At 37.9% G+C, this 8,834-nt stretch overlaps 1 pseudogene; it reads left to right on the top strand.

Annotated features, from left to right (window-relative positions):
• Nucleotides 1–904: 904 nt before the first annotated feature.
• LOC110865591 lies at nucleotides 905–4,290 on the top strand (annotated as a pseudogene).
• The last annotated feature ends 4,544 nt before the right edge of the window (nucleotides 4,291–8,834 follow it).

The raw sequence follows: 8,834 nt of genomic DNA, 5'->3' as shown, positions 1-8,834 counted from the left end.
GTTTGGATTTGGTTTGCATATTCCTAATTTGGTTTGGTTTGGATTTGGTTTGGGGTACAAAATTTTGAAAAACCGAATAAACCGAACTGTATAAACCAGATAAACGGTAAACCGAACCGATAAACACTCCTATCTACAGTGTTAAGATCCTACGAAATAGCTTATGTGTTTGTCTCATATGTTTGCATGCTTGATATTGTAGTAGGGATAACCATCTCCATTGGGATCACTGCTTCTGCTCTAAATACCAACGAAAATGAAGTTTGCCTGATTGTATTCTCTGTCGTTGTCCTATCTGCCCATAGATCAAATGAAAGTTTTTCTTCCCACTTTCCTTTCTTTGCATCTATTCCTTCTTCAAATTATTGATAATTATCTTATTAGAAGATTTTGCTTGCACATTTGCTTAAGGGTGTACTGAAATAGAAGTGATATTTTTATTCCACAACTAACACAAAAAGTTTGATATATATTCTACTTAAATATTCATTTAGGGATTTCAGATTCAAGGTACATTTAAAAAGTTGTTAATAAATCTCTCTCTTTTTGTTCTAATTGATACAAACAAACTATCAAACATAAAATAGCTACTAAATAGTAACTTTAAAAAATCTTAATAAAAAAGTAATAGTTTATAAATCCCTTTAACCACATCCTAAGAGATTCAAACCTCTAAACAAATACATATAAGTGACCTTTTATATTTCGCTTTACAAACACACATCTTATTGGCAAATATTCTATTTTTTTAACCATACAAATCAAGAATATTTTACCTTTCTATCTAAAAAAAGAAAAAAAAAAAAAAAGTGGAGAACAATTGGCAAGTAAAGACAAAAAGATGAGCCGTGGGTCCCGTTGTATGCACTACAACAACTTATTCCCCATACGCGCATATACAAGACATTTTCCTTAACTGAAATTCTTTCAATCAAACGTTTCCCACGGAGTGATTCTCGCCGGAAATCAACATTCATTATTATGTCTTCTCCACCGCCGGTAACTTCTCCGGCGCCCACCACCCCACCATCACCATCCACTAACACCACATCGCCACCACCAGTTACCCCTGCCACCCCACCACCTTCCTCCACTCCACCACCTACCCCTGCCACCCCACCACCGTCCTCCACCCCCGCCACCCCACCACCGTCTTCCACCCCGCCACTCCACCACCATCGTCCACCCCGCCGCCAGCGCCACCCACTCCTGCAACTCCGCCGCCAGCGCCACCCACTCCCGCCACTCCGCCGCCAGCTCCGGCCACACCCACACCAACTCCGGTAACCCCCGTCGCATCTCCACCGCCTCCCGCCACTCAATCACCTCCACCATCATCTCAACCATCGCCTCCGGCTCCACCCACTACCACCGCCCCTCCTCCGACGTCGTCACCATCACCACCATCTCCATCTCAATCATCGCCGCCGCCACCGGCTTCGAGGGACACTCCGCCGGCTCCTCCGGGAGGAACTGCACCGTCTCCTCCGGGACGAAGTGTACCTTCTCCGCCGCCTCCCCGGAGTGGTTCTTCTAGTCCCGAGGATGCTCCGTCGTCAAATAATTCGTCCGGAATATCAACCGGGACCGTCGTTGGGATCGCAATCGGTGGAGTTTTGATACTGGCAGTGTTGAGTGTTTTGTTTATTTGTTGTAGAAAGAAGAAAAGAAGAGCCCATGATCCGGCTGGTTTCTATGTTCCTCCACCACCTCCCCCTAAAGGTTAGATTATTCATAAAGCTTATTAGGGTTCTTAATTATATATTAGTTTTGTTTGATTTAGGTTTAGATTTTTGTTTAATTTAGGCTGCGGATATTCATACACCATCATCATCGTAGTCAGTAGATCCGACCAATAGCTAAGGTAGGGTCTCCGGGTGATGTAGACAGCCATACCCGTAGAAATAGAGACACTGGAGAGACCCTGCCTCGATAGTAGTTTTGCATCAAGCCTTGGACATAAGGCACATGCATGTACTCCCTTGTCTTTTGTCTATCAACGCTACCACATGATGCATGATTAACAATCCACTCTTTTAACGTTATTTTCACGAAATTAGTAAAATAACGTTAAAATTAGTGCACTTTCACTTTTTTCACCCGCCGAAGGAATGACTAATGTGACAGTGATATGAAAAATACTGCCCATATCACTTTTTTCGTGGATCGATGCCACCTCTATCATTTATAGAGGTGGTTTACCTATATAAGGACCCACAATTGTTTGTTTAATGATTTTGGATCATCTTCATCATACCTGTTAAATATCTTGTAATGTTTGGTGCAGTTGATCCTTTTAATGGTGCAGTTGATCCTTTTGGTGGGGCGCCTCACGGTCCTCAACAATGGCAGCATAACGCACCACCTCCCGGTGATAACGTTGTAATGATGCAGCCACTAAAACCACCACCACATTCACCTGGTAGATCGCCATTTATCAGTAGCAGCGGTGGTTCAGGATCAAATTACTCCGGTGGATCAAATTCACTTCCACCACCAACCCCGGGTCTGTCACTAGGTTTCTCGAAAAGTACATTTACATATGAAGAATTGGCTATGGCTACAGATGGATTTTCGGATGCCAATCTTCTTGGACAAGGAGGGTTCGGTTATGTTCATAAAGGGGTGCTTCCAAATGGGAAAGAGGTGGCGGTTAAGCAGTTGAAAGTTGGTAGTGGTCAAGGAGAGCGTGAATTTCAGGCGGAAGTTGAGATCATTAGTCGAGTTCATCACAAACATCTTGTTTCATTGGTTGGATATTGCATCAGTGGTGCTCAAAGAATGCTTGTTTATGAGTTTGTCCCTAACAACACTATGGAGTTCCATTTACATGGTAATCTCATCAAGCTATTGTCAAGAAGTAGGCTCTATATAGAACCTTTCTTTGGTAAAATGTTAACGTAATGTTGCAGGGAAGAATCGACCCGTGATGGATTTTGCGACACGATTGCGTATCGCTCTTGGATCTGCTAAAGGTCTAGCTTATCTCCACGAGGATTGTAAGTCCGTTTTTCTTGACGTTCTTCATGTGTTATTTGTTCAAAAGACAGAAAATTACAAGTGTTTCGGACTTTTTTTGTGTTCTAGGTCATCCTAAGATCATTCATCGGGATATCAAGGCTGCTAACATACTTCTTGATTTCAGTTTTGAAGCAAAGGTAAGATCTTTATAGCGGGTTGTTTGTCTGCCTTTTAATGCCCTCAATTTGAATTTATCGAGTTGACGTGATTATTTAGGTTGCTGATTTTGGGCTGGCCAAGATTACTTCTGATGTTGCTACTCATGTATCAACCCGAGTGATGGGAACTTTTGGGTATGCCTCTTTTCTTGATTCAAGACTAAAATATGGTTATATATTCAAGTTTTATTGAAATATATATTTCATGTTTTTGCATTAAATCTGAATTGTGTAGTTACCTAGCACCAGAATACGCGTCTTCCGGCAAACTCACTGAGAAATCTGATGTTTTCTCATTTGGGGTCATGCTCTTAGAATTGATCACTGGACGTAGACCTGTTGATTCAACTAATACTTATATGGATGATAGTTTAGTCGATTGGGTGAGTAAAAAACTCATTTTTTGGGGTGTTTAAATTTGCGATTCGAAACATTATCCGAAGACCTTATATCTATGTCGTGTATGAAATTACAGGCAAGGCCATTGCTAACTCGAGCACTAGAAGATGGGAACTTTGATGCCATTGTTGACTCACGTTTACCACGAGACTACAACCCTAGCGAGATGGCTAGGCTGGTATCATGTGCTGCTGTTTGTGTCCGCCATTCTGCTCGCCGCCGGCCCAAGATGAGCCAAGTGGTTCGAGCCTTAGAAGGTGACATGTCACTGGCTGATCTTGATGATGGGATGAAGCCAGGACACAGCTCGGTCTACAACGGGAGCTCAGACTATGACACAGCTCAGTACAATGAAGATATGATCAAGTTTAGAAAAATGGCTCTAGGCACACAAGAGTATGCCAGCAGCGAGTACAGCCGACCCACTAGTGAATACGGGTTGAACCCATCGGGTTCAAGTAGTGAAGTGCAGAATACACGAGAAATGGAGATGAAGTTGAGGAAAGACGGTCGCGGTTATAGCGACGGGTTTTGACAAGGATTGTACATAAGTTTATGCTAATTCTTCATTATTTTTGTTTTATATTTATTTTGAATTTTCTTTTGTTTTTCAAACTATACTATTGAAAGATTCAAAGGGTTTTGGTTGAATTGGTGAGATACATCAATCCTGACAGTTGTTATGAATGTTATTTTAAAGAGTTGACAAAAATAGTCATGCATATCATTGATATCACGTTGTGTGACAAATGGGTATTATATTTTAACTGACTCATTTTATAATCGTGAAAGTATCATCTAACATAGGGTAAACTTTTCTTGATATAGCAAGAGTTTGTGACACCTAAGAGTTTAGCCTTTTTTTTTTTTTTCAAATGAGTTTGTATGGTAATAATAATGCGAAAGAATAAACAACATTTTACAAAAATAACATCTCAAAGATTTATTTACAAAAGAGTGAATTTCAAGTTTTGTCCTTTGTCTTTAGGTCACTTTGCAAGTTTTGTCCTTTATGTTTAAATTTGACGAGTTTTGTCCTTTATGTTTAAAAATCAAGCACGTTTTACCTTTTATGTTTAAAAATCAAACACGTTTTGTCCTTTATGTTTAAAAAATCAAGCACGTTTTGTCCTTAAAAATCAAGCATAAAGGACAAAACGTGCTTGATTTTTAAACATAAAGGACAAAACTCGTCAAATTTAAACATAAAGGACAAAACTTGCAAAGTGACCTAAAAATAAAGGACAAAACTTGAAATTCACTCTTTACAAAATCCAATATTTTCATTTGTGATTTATTTTAGAAAATACCTTTCATTTGTGATTTATTTTAGAAAATACCTCCCCACTCACCTTAAATATTATATGCTTAATTTACTTCGGTTGTTACATTTTTTCTTTCAAGAATCGTTATAACCATGTATTTCATTTTCCTCCAATGACGCGTAAGCGACGTCTTTGATGGTGTGCGGAACATCCGCACAAGCTCTGTGATTTTGAAGGGCACGCGATTTAAAAAAAAAAACGATATATATATATATAGGGTAGGGATCCTAAGAGAAGTCCACCCTATTTGAGAAACTTGAGAAGCATTCTGGACCACACATTTTTCTAAGCTTTTCGTAATATACACATGTGTATAGTTTAAAATTGGCTATATACATATATGTATATTGTCAAATCTTTAATTATACACATATGTATATAGTCAATTTTAAACTATACATATGTGTATATTACGAAAAGCTTAGAAAAAATTTGTGGTCCAGAATGCTTCTCAAGTTTCTCAATTAGCCTAGTGCTTCTCACATGATCCTAACCCTATATATATATATATAGGGTTAGGATCATGTGAGAAGCTATATATATATATATATATATATATAGGGGGCTGCTAGAATGAGAACCACCCCGAGTTGTAAGAACCGCGAGAACTACACCCTACGGAGCGCCGTTCGCCATGATTTTTTTTTTACAAGTAGATGTGTGTATTATAAACACAGCCGTAAAAAATCATGGCGAACGGCGCTCCGTGTGGTGTAGTTTTTTACACCACAAGTTTGGTGTTTTTTAATTTTTTTTCTTTTTTCTTTTTTTTTCACCAAACTTGTGGTGTAAAAAACTACACCCCACGGAGCGCCGTTCGCCATGATTTTTTACGGCTGTGTTTATAACATACACATCTACTTGTAAAAAAAAAATCATGGCGAACGGCGCTCCGTGGGGTGTACTTCTCGCGGTTCTTACAACTCGAGGTGGTTCTCATTCTAGCGGCTCCCTATATATATATGTATATATATATATATAGAGTAAGGTTAACATACAAAAAGTCTTATCATACATCACGTAGGAGACAATGGTAACCGTTGGATCAGGGGTATAATCACGCATGGGACCACATAATCACGAATGGGACCACATAATCACGCATGGGACCACATAATCACGCATGGGACTATAATCACGCACGTTCTATGATAATAACGCACGTTATATTTTTTGTCATGTATGTTAATGTAGGTTAAGCCTTGAAGTATATATATATATATATATATATATATATATATATATATATATATATATATATATATATATATATATATATATATATATATATATAGGGGACCGCTAAAATGAGAACCACTTCCAGTTGTAAGAACCATAGGAACCACTTTCTAGCCTTTAGATCAACTTGATGGATGGATGAGATTAAAAGTAACAAAAACTAATATTAAATAAAATTTGTCTTATTATGTCTTTTATATTTTAATCAAAAAGGGTAGTATAGTAAAATTACACTATTTTGTCTTTATATATATATTATATTTAATTGTCTTTTTGTTTTATTCATTAATTACTTTATATTAAAAAATCAGAATTTTATGTTAAACAAAAATTTCAAAATTCAGATTTGTCTAACAAAAATTTATTAAAATCATTTTTTTAATTCAGATTTTGTGATAATTTTTTATTAAAAGAATATTTTTATTACAATCTCTTTTTAAATTAACATTTTTTTAACAAACCGAATTTTTTTGCGCGCCGGTTTTTGGCGTCCCGTATTACCGTGACGTTTTTTACGCGCAGGTTTTCCCAACGCGCCGGTTTTTGGCGTCCCGAATATTTTTGCGCGCCGGTTTTTGGCTTCGTTTTTTCAACGCGTCGTTTTTTTACGTTAACGTTATTTACGTTTTACGTGCCGGTTTTTTACGTTAACGTTTTTTTATGTTTTACGCGCCGGTTTTTTACGTTAACGTTTTTTTACGTTTTACACGCCGGTTTTCTACGTTAACATTTTTTACGTTTTTACGTTTTACGCGCCGGTTTTTAAATGACATTTACTTAAAACTTTTTACGTTTTACTAAAAAAACTTTATGTTTTACGTTTTATCTAAAACTTTTTACGTTTTACGAAAAACTTTTTACGTTTTACGAAAAAAAATTACGTTTTACGTAAAACTTTTTACGTTTTACGTAAAACGTAAAACTTTTTACGTTTTACGTTTACGTAAAACTTTTTTACGTTTTACGTAAACCTTTCTACGTTTTACTAAAAAAAAACTTTATGTTTTACGTTTTATGAAAAAAAATTACGTTTTACGAAAACTTTTTACGTTTTACGTTTTACGTAAAACTTTTTACGGTTTACGGTTTACGTAAAACTTTTTACGTCTTACGAAAAAAATTTTACTTTTTACGTTTTATGTAAAACGTAAAACGTTAACGCTTTACGTTTTACGTAAAACGTAAAACGTTTTACGTTTTGCGTTTTACGTTTTGCGTTTTACGTAAGACTTTTTACGATTTACGTAAAACGTTTTACGTAAAACTTTTTACGCTTCACGTTTTTACGTTTTACGTAAAAAAGTTTACGGGTTATTTTTTTTACAGATTTTTTTTACGCAAAAACGAACTCACCCAGAAATCGCAAACTCGGGGGTGTCTCAGATATATTGTTATCATCATCGACGCCTCAAAAAAAAATATAGAAACCCAACAAACATAAAAAACAAAGGGTATCTCGGAAAAAATAAACGGGGTTTGGCTCAGATTATCCGATAATCAAAGAGGCTGCAAAAAGTGGGGTTGCAGGATCAAAAACCCTACCCTCCGCCGTCCTTGCCGCGCCATCGTCATCAAAAACTACGTTTTTTTTTTTTTTTTTTTGCATCATCGCCACCCAAAAATCGATCGTATCAAAACTCACAGATTCAAAGAACACCAAATCACCAACAGATCAATACCAAACAGATCTAAAACCAACAGATCAATACCAAAACATATCTAAACCAAACAGATCAATACCAACATATCAAAGCCCACATATCCACTGATGAAACATAGTTCACTGATCAAAACAAAAATCACCAGAAAATCAAAAAATCATTGATCAAAAAACAACAAGAACAAACCCATAGAGTTCATCAGACAAAAAAACTAGAAACCCCCTCAAACAAGAATGAAACCCCCATCAAACAAAATAAAGAAACCCTATCAAAAATCAAGAAACCCCAAACTCAAACCTGGATCCGGGGGACCTCCGCCGCTCACGGCGGCGCTGCCTTCATCCACCGCCACCGCCTTCATCCACCGCCACCAACCACAAATCCAACACCACCAAACACTAGTCTCAAAGGGGGCGGCAGAGAGGAAAAAGAGGCAGAAGATGCCGCCGGAGAGACGCCGCCACCAACCCCCAAAATGTTATAAACAACTCAAACCTGGATCCGGGTTATGGTGGTGTTCTGGTTGAGGATCGGGGATGCGGCGGAGGTAAAGGCGGTGGTTCGATGGAACACCGACTCGGATCTTGAAAAACAATGGAACTCGAACCACTGACGCCGTTCTCCGCCACCGGCGACGGCGGATAGGAACTGGGATGAAGGGGGGGTTTCTTTATGAGAGAGAATCGGAGGGGATCTTGCAGGGGGGTTTCTTTTAAGAGAGAGAATCGGAGGGGATGAAGTATGAGATAAAAAGACTGACATTTTATAAAGAGGAGAGAGGAACTGACATTTAATAAATGAGGAGAGAGGGTGACATTTGGAGTAAATGACCATAATACCCTTTGAGTTGTCATATTCTGATTGGTTGAGAGTGGTTCTCGCGGTTCTTACAACTGGAGGTGGTTCTTATTTTAGCGGCCCCCTATATATATATATATATATATATATATATATATATAGGCTAATTATAAGGAGAAAACTCACTCCAGTTGACTAAACCCTGGAAACCCTTATAAGTGGCCAGGAATGAG

Source organism: Helianthus annuus, chromosome 6 (assembly GCF_002127325.2).
Source record: "Helianthus annuus cultivar XRQ/B chromosome 6, HanXRQr2.0-SUNRISE, whole genome shotgun sequence".
Taxonomy (NCBI): Eukaryota; Viridiplantae; Streptophyta; class Magnoliopsida; order Asterales; family Asteraceae; genus Helianthus; species Helianthus annuus.
The sequence above is the reverse complement of the archived record's forward strand: the minus strand, read 5'-3'. Positions and strand labels throughout refer to the sequence as shown.